This window comes from Perca flavescens, chromosome 20, assembly GCF_004354835.1.
Source record: "Perca flavescens isolate YP-PL-M2 chromosome 20, PFLA_1.0, whole genome shotgun sequence".
NCBI lineage: Eukaryota > Metazoa > Chordata > Actinopteri > Perciformes > Percidae > Perca > Perca flavescens.
In genome coordinates, this window is record NC_041350.1 from 28,081,596 (window position 1) to 28,093,733 (window position 12,138).

Here is a 12,138-nt window from a genome sequence, read left to right on the forward strand (position 1 = left end):
GACCGTGGCTGAGAGGAGCAGCTGAGCCAGTAAGAGGCCGAGAGACAGCTGAGTTTATGTAACCTTAACACAAGAGCTTGTATACTGTTTTGGCTGTGTGCCTGCTCACTGCTGTGTTCAATGTATGTTTGCACAGTGAAATGTATAGTGTGCTGTCTGCTGTGTCTTGGAGCATCCTCCGGAACGGAGCGCGAAGCCCTGCTGTCATCCTAACAGTGATGGAAGAAAAAGTCTGATTAGTCACTTCTGTAAAAGTAGCATCAAGACACGTTACAGTTATACACTACAAGAAACAAAAAAGGGTAAAAAATTTCATTTCAAACCTATATTTAAAACTCTGGCCGAGTGCACAGCATGCATTTCAGCAAATAGACAATAACATTTAAATTACAACAGATCACAGTTTAAACAACCAGGTGAAGCAGACACAAGAACATACATAGAAGTCATTTATCAAAGCCTTAAATTGACTGATAGATGGGGGAGAGACCAATTCGTAGGTGCTTCGTGCCGCATTCCAGGAATGTAGAGCGTCAAATGAAAGAGCAGTCTTGCCAAGCTCAGCCCGATATGAGGGACTTTAAGTAAAAGCCATTCACTGGAACGAGTGTGAAATATATTTACAGATGGATTTAAGGAGATGGAAATGTAATGGGGTGATTTACCAAAATGTGTTTTACACATGAAAACCAACCAATGAGCGTTTCGCCTCATCTCAAGAGATGGCCAACCAGTCATATCATACAAAAGACAGTGGTGAGTGTTATAACTTGCATCCGTAATAAAACTATGGACAGAATGATGGAGTTTTAACGTTGAAGACGCAGCATGCCTATAAATCACATCTCCATAATCAAAAACAGGCAAGAGAGTATAGCTTCCACGATTCTTTTCCTGCAAGATATGGGAAAGCAGGATTTGTGTAGCACAGATGCATGTAGAAGCAAAAGAACCAATTTTCTGTGGCTTTAATTCTTTCTGATTAGTTAAAGAAAGAAAGATACCAGTAGAGGAGAAATAATATAAGGACACAAAGAAGAACAGAAAAATGTAGAAAGGCACTTGGAGAGCGCAGACCTCGGCCAATGCCCATGCCCTATCTCACAATGTTAATGCAGTGGGAATTTTCCTAATTGGGAGCTCCTTTTTTATTATTATTCCAACGTTACAAAAATGTAGCACTATGCCCTATCTCGCTATTTGCACAAAAATGATATACAATTTTTGTATCGGATGTGTGTTTGTACGGATCCACTCCAAAGTTGAATGGGTTCTTCCTTGGCCCATGCCTCACCCTTCCACCAAATTTCATAAAAATCTGGCCAGAGGTTTTTTCCATAATCCTGCTGACAGAAAAACAAACCAACAGACAAACCAAGCCAGAAACACTACCTTGACGGAGGTATAGATGGGAGAAAATAAGGAAGGAATTACGGAGAAAAGAAAAGAAGGAAGGAAATAAAGCAGAGAAAAGAAAAAACGGTTTGGAGGGAAGGACCCAAGAAATAAGGAAAGAAGGGAGAATATAAGGAGGGAAGGAAGGACAGAAAGAAGTAAAAGAAACAAGAAATGCAGGAAGGATAAGAGGAAAGAAATAAGAAAAGATGGGAGAATAAAATAAACTTACGGTCCCATGGCATGAAAATGTCACTTGATGAAGTTTTTTAACATTAATATGAGTTCCCCCAGCCTGCCTATTGTCCCCCAGTGGCTAGAAATGGTGATAGGTGTAAACCGAGCCCTGGGTATCCTGCTCTGCCTTTGAGAAAATGAAAGCTCAGATGGACCAATCAGGAATCTTCTCCTTATGAGGTCATAAGGAGCAAGGTTACCTCCCCTTTCTCTGCTTTGCCCGCCCAGAGAATTTGGCCCGCCCATGAGAAACAGCATTGCATTTGGTCAAGGCCACACCCCCAACCTCCATCTTGCCCCCCCCTCTCTCCTCCTCAATAGCATTTAAAGCTACAGACACAGAAATTGCACATCCTAAGGAAAGCTCAGTGTGGGACTGGCTCTAGTGGCTGTAATTCTGCACCAAGGCTGAATTTCGGGAAAAAGACTTCAGACCACTGAGGCCTATATAAAAGAATCCAAAAAGCAGCATGTCACAGGACCTTTAAGAAAATTAAGAAAGGAAAGAAAATGAAAGAAGTGGGATATAAGGAAGGAGAAATGGCCGTAAAAATGAATGATAGTGGAAAAGATACAAGGAAACTGGGAAACTAAGGAGGTAAAAAAGGACATTTAAAAAAAATAAAATAAGAAAGATGTAGGGAAAGATGGTTTGAAGGAACAAATATGGAAAGAAAGAAAGAATGAAAGCTCAGAAGACTCTGACATCTTATATGTACAATTAGTGTGATTGTGATGTTGAAGTTTCTCAGTTAGTATATCTCACATAACTTCCTTTGCACTTCTTGATGATCTATTTTGGACAGACTGTGTGAGTGGTGAGGGAGGTACAAATGCACTGTAATCCAAGCACAGATCCGTGTCTCCACCATCTCCACCTTGATTCAATAAAGTTCAAGAGAGCTTTTTCTTTTCTTTTTTTTTTCTTCACACTGTCTGGCTAGCAGCGAGGCAGTCGGCCAACTCTTCCAGATACACAGCAGGCTGTGGTTCGCATTTAAAAAAATAATAAATTCTACTGAGCTTCTTGTCAAGCACTCCCATCTGCCTATTTAACCAAGATATCACTTGACGGTTCAGGTCTACCGATTAGATAACGCTGCTTTGTTTGATCCGACTGAAGTGTTTAAGCCTGTGCTGGAATTAAACAAGGCTGCATGGGAAGAGAAATCTACCCAAAAATGTTGCCTCTTTTATCTGATTCTGCTTTTGTTTACTCATTTCTACAAATCTTTCTTCTTCTTTTTTTTTTTTGCTGCTATGCAAACAGAGACAGAAACTCATAGCCAGACGTTTAGCTCGCTCCCTGGCCTCACAAGAGCGTTGCCTCTTATTTGATTTTGTCCGTGTAGTTTAAATATAAATGGATATGTGTGGCATAGTGCTTCTGTTGTTTATCCCCTGTAAACAGCAGGTTTTCTCTGAGTTCCCTGGGAAGGGAAGGCAGGTCGATAGAGAGAAGAAGAGAGCTGCTTTTTGACTCTTGGAGTTGTATTTGGGTGAGTGTAAATGCAAACACAGCTGAGGGCTTGTTTTGTTTCCTTCTGTTGACTCTCAGTTTTACACCTCAGCTTATAATCAGGGCATAAAGGAGGTAAAGCCGGAGCTGGAAACGGAGACGGACGGAGTGTGCCAAGGGCCCGGGCGTAGAACAACAACCCTCTGTGTGCTGGGACAACACCCACGAGATTTGGCATCTCAGTGCTTTTGGGCCAAACCAGCTTTGAATGGCGGCAAATAAACGTTAACGAACTTGGTTTTATTTACTCGGAGGACCAATTCAGTGGCTTTTCACTAGATCGGGAGGATTCAAACCTCAAATTCAGATGGTCCAAAGTAAGAAGACAACGTTTAGAACTAGGGCTGGGTGATAAGTCCTAAATCTTCTATCCCGATATAGATCATTTCCAAAACATCCTCATACCTAAACCACAGAATAGGCTGGTTACAAATCACTCTCAAAACGGGAGTGTGTCTGTTCCCTCAGCCCTATGTTCCCTCAGCCCTATGTTCTCTCAGCCCTATGTTCCTTCAGTCCTATGTTCCCTCAGCCCTATGTTCTCTCAGCCCTATGTTCCTTCAGCCCTATGTTCCTTCAGTCCTATGTTCCCTCAGCCCTATGTTCCCTCAGCCCTATGTTCCCTCAGCCCTGAGTTCCCTCAATCCTGGGTTCCCTCAGCCCTGTGTATCCTCAGTCATATGTTCCCTCAGCCCTATGTTCCCTCAGCCCTGTGTTCCCTCAATTTGATGTTCCCTCAGTCCTATGTTACCTCAGCCCTATGTTCCTTCAGCCCTATGTTCCTTCCCTCAGCCCTATGTTCCATCAACCCTATGTTCCTCAGTCCTATGTTCCCTCAGCCCTATGTTCCTTCAGTCCTATGTTCCCTCAGCCCTATTTTCCTTCAGTCCTATGTTCCCACAGCCCTATGTTCCTTCAGTCCTATGTTCCCTCAGCCCTATGTTCCTTCAGTCCTATGTTCCTTCAGCCCTATGTTCCCTCAGCCCTATGTTCCTTCAGTCCTATGTTCCTTCAGTCCTATGTTCCCTCAGCCCTATGTTCCTTCAGTCCTATGTTCCTTCAGTCCTATGTTCCTTCAGCCCTATGTTCCTTCAGTCCTATGTTCCCTCAGCCCTATGTTCCCTCAGCCCTGTGTTCCCTCAATCCTGTGTTCCCTCAGCCCTGTGTATCCTCAGCCATATGTTCCCTCAGCCCTATGTTCCTTCAGTCCTATGTTCCTTCAGTCCTATGTTCCCTCAGCCCTATGTTCCTTCAGTCCTATGTTCCTTCAGTCCTATGTTCCTTCAGCCCTATGTTCCTTCAGCCCTATGTTCCTTCAGCCCTATGTTCCCTCAGCCCTATGTTCCCTCAGCCCTGTGTTCCCTCAATCCTGTGTTCCCTTAGTCCTGTGTATCCTCAGCCATATGTTCCCTCAGCCCTATGTTCCCTCAGCCCTGTGTTCCCTCAATTCTATGTTCCCTCAGCCCTATGTTCCTTCAGCCTTATGTTCCTTCAGCCCTATGTTCCCTCAGCCCTATGTTCCCTCAAACCTGTGGTCCCTCATTCCTATTTTCCCTCATTCCTATGTTCCCTCAGCCCTATGTTCCCTCAGCCGGCTCACAGTCACGTTTTGTCCCGTAAATTAAGCTTGGTGTTAGTTTATGCAGCATGCTAATTGAATTCTCATTCCTATCAGACACACATCAATCACAGCCATTCTCACATCAAGGTGGCCCTTTTAAAAGGGACTCCCTCCTCACTTGATCCCATGCTTCACTGACGCTGCTCTACTCACTGCCGCTGCCGCTGGCAACGCTTTGCCTCCACCACCCCAGCCTCCACCTTTCTAGTTCAGAGTCCTAACCTGACCCAAAGTTTAAAATGGTTTTCAATGTCTTTCTTTTCGGCTCACTCTTTTATAGCCAGGGGCGGTTCTGCATTGCGCTCCCTGTTTCAGCTTAACATGCTGCTTGGATGGTCCAGGGAGCATTATCAAGAGCGGAGCCATCAGTGCCAAGCATACCTGTATTTCCATTTGTTGCAATAAATGGTTAAATCTATGACGACAGTGTACCTGACTGAAACGGCAACATCTCATTCTATTTTCTTAGAATATCATACGGAATTGGTGTGCATACATTTTCGTACGATATCGTACAAAAACCTTTCATGAGAATGCGTTGAGTTCATACGGTCAGTTTCCTCATTGCCACAAGAGACAACAGGAGGAACTTAAGGTCTCATCTGAGAGTTCTGAGCACAGTGATCTAGTGTTGATTTACTCTCCCTCGGTCTTTAGATGGATTTCTGAGCAAACACCCAGGAGCTCCGAGTCAAGCTGTCAAGCCTCCCCAACAAGGCCTTCCCCTCTCACAGCGAGGAAAACATCAAGCCACAGTGCGAAAATGACTCGCAGCTCGGGGCTCTTCAAGAGAAGTGTAATGGGGGAGCTTCTGTGCCAAGCAAGGCTCACTTCTCTCTCCCCCTCTATTGCAAAAAACCCGCTTCCATTACGGAGGCCATTACAGCCAGCAGAGCCGGAGAGACAACACGAAGCGCGTGCCGGAACCCCTGCAGAGAGCGCTCAGCTTCAAACCTGCTGATCTCATTTCGTTCGGAGGTGTGGGTGCTCAGCGCTCATCCCATGTGGTTACATGAGATTCACTGCACACACATCTCCCTGCGTTCTGACGCCTGTAATGTAGAAGCATATGCTGGTAGCAGGCTGACATGTCTGCGACTGGGGTAAACAGAAATGACTAGATAAGATCTCCTTAAACAGCGGATTCGCTCACAACGTTTTTGCATATTGAAATTCGGTGAACTCTGCAATTTGCTGTTTTGAACCTGTTCTTAAGCCACACAGTAATTTGCTTAGAGCAGGGGTGTCAAACTCAGTTTCCCAGAGGGCCACACTGGAAAAAGAGAATTGCAGTGGGGGGGGTGCAGAGAGGTGTGTGTGTGTGTGTGTGTGTGTGTGTGTGTGTGTGTGTGTGTGTGTGTGTGTGTGTGTGTGTGTGTGTGTGTGTGTGTGTGTGTGTGAGTGTGTGTGAGAGTGTGTGTGGGTGCGTCAGCAGAGAAGAGTTTTGTTTTTCCTAATATGAGCAGTTGTGGAGAGCTGAGGTGTGTGTGTGTGTGTGTGTGTGTGTGTGTTTGTGTGTGTGTGTGTGTGTGTGTGTGTGTGTGTTTGCATGTGTGTATGTGTGTGTGTGTGTGACCTCGTTTAACTACATTCGTGGGGTCCAAAAACTGGGAGTCCAGTATACTTGTGGGGTCCGTACAGCTTTGTGGGGCTGGCCCCAACAAGTTTAAAGGGCTGTTTGAGGGTTAAGACTTGGTTTTGGGATTAGGGATAGAATTAGGTTATGGTTAAGGTGAGGGTAAGGGTTAAGGTTAGGCATTTAGTTGTGATGGTTAAGGTGAGGGTAAGGGGCTAGGGAATGCATTATGTCAATGGCGGGTCCCCACAAAGATAGTGAAACGCACTATGTGTGTGTGTGTGTGTGTGTGTGTGTATGGCTCAGCAGTACAGAGCAGAGAGCAGTGGAGTGTGAAGTGTCCTGGGTGATCAGCTCCCTCCCTTCATTCGGCCGGGATCACTCGTGTTAATGATTAGTCCGGCTGCTTTTTGTCCTCCTCCTCTCTCACACACAAAGCCACCGGCAGTCCATCGCTGGTTGCCCCACGCACAGCCAATGTGCAACAACACACAGACCAAAGAGAAAACAGTCAATGCTGCTAGCTCCTTAAGGTTGTCAGTGGAAATATGCGCCATGATAACACCGTTAGGTTTTCAAGTGATCCTGGATTGTATTCCCTCTTTGGATCATGGCAGCTGATAGTAATCAATCTCAACTCGGAGGCTTTTCTTGTTGTTGTTTAATTTTTTTACTCCATTTTAAATGAAAAGGCCTCACCTTTCATCTCCTGCTGATCTGCTCCCTGGAGGGCTGGGGGGCGAGGAATGTGTGTGTGTGTGTGTGTGTGTGTGTGTGTGTGTGTGTGTGTGTGTGTGTGTGTGTGTGTTCCTTAGAAGTTAGGGTGTTGTGGGGGGGGTGGTGCAGAGAGGAGTTTTGTTTTTCCTAACATGAGCAGTTGTGGAGAGTCGAGGAGTGTGTGTGTGTGTGTGTGTGTGTGTGTGTGTGTGTGTGTGTGTGTGTGAGAAGGGGTCATTTGGTCAGTGTGCCCATCAGTACTCGAGCTGTCTGACTGAGCATTCTCACCATCTGTATGACCTCTCCTCCTGACCGCCTGGCTTTTGTTCCCGAGCTCGCCCCCTCCCCCCCTCCCACCGACGGCTCTCACAGAGCACCGTTAGTCCAAAGGCCCTTCATCATCACTCTGCTCTCTTCTTCTTCTTCTTTGCTTGCTTTAATCAGAGTGGCTTGTTGTTTCTCCGTGTACTTTCCCATGAGGTTGAGCACTGAGGCATCATCACCAGTATGTAGTAGGGGAGGGCACACAAAAAAGGAAATCGGTATGGCCATTTTTACTGTGACGATTTTTTTTTTTTAATTGATTCTTTCCCCAGAATCAATATTTTTTTTTATTTATTTTATATTTACCAATGATTGACCTTAATATTTTCTGTTTAACCCGTTGCGTTTTCTTCCATTGGACCATGCACTTCCTCCCAGGTCAAAAGTGAAAATTTTCAGATGTTTTTGTATCTTTTTTCAACCCTTCTGGCATTTTTTTCAATGTTTTTGGCCCCTTTTTTCCCCCCGTTTTACACTTCCTTTCACTACCATGTATAAACACCACTAAAACCAACTTATTACTAGTTTTACACTTATTTTTGGAATTCATGGTCAATAAACCTTATTTTAGGAAATTATACCTAATCCTGGAGATAAAAAAGCAGAAATTATGAATTATTCAGACTAATAATAAAGGTAGGATAATCCCAGAAGGGTATACAGTATGTCAACGTTCAAGTCAGGATACTAATTCAAAACATTGTAGATTTTTTTTTTTCAAATGCGAAAAAATTTAACAAAACGCCTAAAATTCAATGAAAGTAGCGATCCGATCATTCATTGTACTTGCGATGCGCGTTGTATGGAATCATCTGTGTTATTTTTGGGTAATTACAATAAGGTAGTAACAAAGAAACCCATATTTCTGATATAGACATTTAGAAAACGGGTCAAATTTGACCCGAAGACAACACAAGGGTTAAACAGTACCGCCGACGGCAACTTCATCTTATCCATTTCCAGCAAAACGGAGCGAAAGCAAAAAATGCAGAAAATCCATCTAATGTACTTCTTTACGAATGAAAAAAAAGCCAGACTGACTGACACATAATGTGCATTTTTTTCAAAAAAATAATTAGTTTCTAGAAATGTCTCATCATATATTGTTTCGCGCTAATTTTTCGCACTACTCAATAATTGAATCGCAGTACTTTGAGAATTGCAAAAAAAAAATTTAAATCCCAATACAAATGGAATCGGCACCCATGTACCGTGAAAGAATCGAATGGGGACAAAAGCATCCAGTATGTACAGTAGTGTGTGATGTGTTTAAAGGGATTTACCGGAATGATTCAGCACTTTTTGAGCTGCGTTGTTATACGCAACGCGGTCTCACGGCAGTTCGTGAAATGGTCACGCTATTGATTTGTGTTCACGGGGACGTTTTTCTCGGTTTTTTTTTCGTGGTGGCCAGCACGAAATGGTCTATACGGAGATTGCGGGGGAGGACGCCTCACACGGCGGGAGACGGCCGCGGGGGACGCACGACAATAACGGGATGGCGGAAGTTGGGTTAAAAAACAACGGGGAATGGACGCCTTACACGCCGGGAACGCGTGACAATAACGGGACGGTTAACGAGGGAAAGAAAACGCCACACGCGGGGCGCGATCCCCGGTCTGAATTGTTTGACCCATCCACCACCCCAACCAACCTCCTTACGCGGATTTTCAGCATTTCATACCACTCGCTACTGTAGTCGGGCTGTGACCAGCACATATGCTTCCCATTTAAATACATTAGTTTATCAATAGATTAAATAACGTGACCATTTCACGAACTGCCGTGAGACTGGGTTGTTGTACGAGTCATAATTTGCGTTGTCCTATTAAAGCGGGAGAATACAATATGCAAACATGTCATTGGTATTTTATATTTGCAATTCATTCAGATCACTTTGTAGCAATTTGTTTTCACTTTGACTTTTTCTTTAGTTCGGTGTCAAAAACAATTTAATCTACTTTGAGTCAAAGCTGTTTCTAGGTACTGTAAATAAACATTATTGCCATTATCGCAGACTTTTGAGCAGTTTAGTTGATTTAAATGCCAAATTTGTGGAGTAGAATTTGTGGAGTAGATGTAGAACCAGTTCTAATATAATCTGCTACACAAATCTTTTTTTTTTTTTTTTTTATCCAGATCTTACTTTGATTTAGCTTTTTGCGTGTGAAGTATGGAATCAATTTAGCCTAAATTATTCAAATAAAACAGTCTGAGCGGAGAAAATCATCCTTAAACTGAACTGCTCGCACCTCATAAACATACAAGGGGTCTTGTTTAGTGGTTTCGTCAATAAAAGGTCTGCAATCTCTCTACCTGATGATGCTCGTATCCTTTTTTTCTGTAATTTATGACGTGTTTACGTGGATTGTCACAGATCGCAGTCACTTTACTGGACAAACACAGACGGATGGCGGCACACTCCACCCAGCCTCCTCGCCGTCACTTAGCAGAGGGCCGCTCTGCTTTATGGCGTCATAAAGTTGCTTTCTCCAAACACAGTTTAAGAGATGACAGTAATTGGAGTGTTGTTCAAAGCGGCTATCGCCTCTGTCCTGACAGCAGTAATTAGCCCAATAGCGGAAGGATATGGCAGAATAAATGGGTGGTAAATGGTAATTTACTGTTTACTCAGCACACTTTAGGGCTGACTGGTCAAACATTGGTCTGAACCGCTATCTTCTAATAACTCAAAGGCCATTCTGCCTGGTGGTGGTGGGGGGGGTAATCAGGGGCCCCACCAGAGAATAGTTCAAAAACAGCTCTGGCACACAACCACACACAAAATATCTGTAATCCCTGACATGTTGCAGGGCCTCTGCATGTGCAGCTCTGGGCTGGGCCCCCTGATTTTTTTTCCCTAATGGCACCCATGGAGATAACTGAAAAGACGTGAATTATCTGATCACAGTAACTATCTCTGGACATTTGGTCACTGTATTAAACTCCACAGAGGGACATAATAGCTAAGGTATTTCTCTTTTTTTCCTCAAGGACCACCTAGGGCCCCTCACAGGTCCCCTTGTGGGTTCCCAAACCCAACATTGGCCACCACTGTAAACCATTCAGAAATCCAACAACAGCTTTGGCAATAACGCCTCGCCTGATTGAGTTTTTCTTCAACGAAAAAGGAGTCGTGAGAGGAGCTTGGACAAGCACCAGGCGTCACTTGCTGCCTCCAGCGGCCCCCGGGGGAGCGGCGCGCCGGGATCTGATCTCCCTCCTCCCGCTACGGACCCGCGGTGGGACTGGAGAGAAGAGCAGCAGCGTAGAGCAGCAGCGTCAAGTCTGAAACACACACAGACACACGCACGCACACACACACACACAGACACACACACACAATGAAACACACGCGAGCCTTCAAAATAAAAGTCTTTTCTGTATAGCTGCAGCAGAATGTGATCCTGTGATGGCTTAATTGCGATCCACCTAAATTATTTGCACTTGTAAGATACAAAGCCTACTTTACTAACTTTTTTTATTTTTTTATTTACTCATACAATTATTGTCAAGTTTTATATTTGGCTTAAAACTTTTGCCAAGAAGTTGCTCATAAAATACCTTGATACAAGTAACACAAAACATGGAAGCAGATGATACAATGTTGAGAGGTTGGGGGAAATTGTGCTAAAAAAAATATATATATATATATATATGTATCTAATTTAAGGTTGGGTGTTTTTGGCGGATTGTTTATTGCACTTGATTATTGCTTATTTGTTATATGTTCTCATATTTTATCCTATTATTATTTCATGTATATTGTATGTATGTATATTGTATCCTATTATTTCATGTATATTGTATCTTAGTAGGTCATGTATATTCTGTGCTGTGTGACTGACATTTTGAACACTGTAATTTCCCATTTTTGGGATCAATAAATATCTATCTATTTAAAAAACAACTGAACTTTTTCAAATGATTGAACATGACCTTTAGCACACATCCTTTTAGGTTGCCATGTAAAAATGAAACGTTTGGGGAAATGCATATAGCTACTGCACTTCTGTATCTTTCATTTTTTATTTTATTGACAAAATGCATCATACAAAGAATCAGGTAAACAACAATAGCACACAAACATCAAGACTAATTCTTACAAAAAAAAAAAACATAGGCCTACATTACATAAAAAATATAAAGAAAAAGAGGTACAAGTAAACTGCAGTCAAACCCGTAACTTACTACCCGTGAACTGGTACCAGATGGTTATACTCCCAGTTACAGTTGTTGACGTCACACACACATAAACAACAATGGCGCCCCCTGTTGATGGTGTACAGACGCCGGTTATTAACAGTGAGAAATAGAAATAAATAGACATGAATAGGCAACGTAAAGTAATTCCGCACATTGTAATCAAAACAATACACATACGATTGTGTACTACTACAGGTTATGTTTATTACATGAAGCCCAAAATATGTCGCCGACTAGAAATCGCTAGTATCAGCTAGCGCTAGCTAACGTCAACGTTAGGTAGCCGCTAGTTAACGCTAGCTAGAAGGGTTTGTCGTGACTTTGCCTGGAACGCTACCAAGTCGTGACTTGAAGTCGTAACTTACACACTAAAAATTGTGTCTGGAATGCAGCATAATACCTGCATTCTATATCTCACATTTACATAGGCGGAAATCACGTGGGGGAGGTCAGGACCCACCCCATCTGAGGGCTGTCCCATCTTATATAAATATCATTAAAACCATGCTTTGTATTGTAAATATTATATACTTGAAATAATTG